Source organism: Condylura cristata, unplaced genomic scaffold (assembly GCF_000260355.1).
Source record: "Condylura cristata isolate star-nosed mole 26May11 unplaced genomic scaffold, ConCri1.0 scaffold00034, whole genome shotgun sequence".
In the NCBI taxonomy this organism is placed as follows: domain Eukaryota; kingdom Metazoa; phylum Chordata; class Mammalia; order Eulipotyphla; family Talpidae; genus Condylura; species Condylura cristata.
In genome coordinates, this window is record NW_004567135.1 from 9719232 (window position 1) to 9719966 (window position 735).

The window sequence follows — 735 nt, forward strand, 5'->3', positions numbered from 1 at the left end:
ATTACCTAGCCAAAAGCATCTGGTTACTCTTAAAGTTAGAACATTAAGGAAACGGCTGGATTAGCCTCACCTGGAATGTTCAGCTGGTTATTCAACATTTCTTGTTGCTGTTCATTTTCATTCACTCTTAAGTGGCTTCAGGAAGGCATCAGTCATCATGATTGTCATCAATGCCGTTGTCTATGTAGTAATTATAACAATTGCTAACATGTAGAGTGCACTTACTATATGCTGAGCACTTTCTGAGTTATTTATATGTGTATTAATTCATGTGACCCTCACAACCCCATGACATAGTTTTATTGTTACCTCCATTTTATAGATAGGGAAACTGAGGTACAATGCGATTAAGTGACTTGACTAAAGTCACACAGCTATTAGCTAGCAGAGTGAGGATTCATACACCAAGACTTTGACTGTATTACCCAAGAACTTTAGCCACTAGAATATATAGCGAAAATGCATTATACTACAGTCTGATAAAGCAAAGCAAGCAGAATTGCCCTTAACATTTTTGGGGAATCTATAACCTTTAGGAAAAGTAAATATATATAATATATATTTGCATATTGCCACAGTTCTGCCTCTATTTCTCTAAGACCATATATTTACCTTTATGACTCAATCCCAGGTGAAGAATGCCTACTTTACTCTAGGCAAAAGTTACGTAAAATTATAAAGCAGCTATCACTACCAAAGACAAAAAAAACAAGTTTTAAAAATTGAATGACTCGG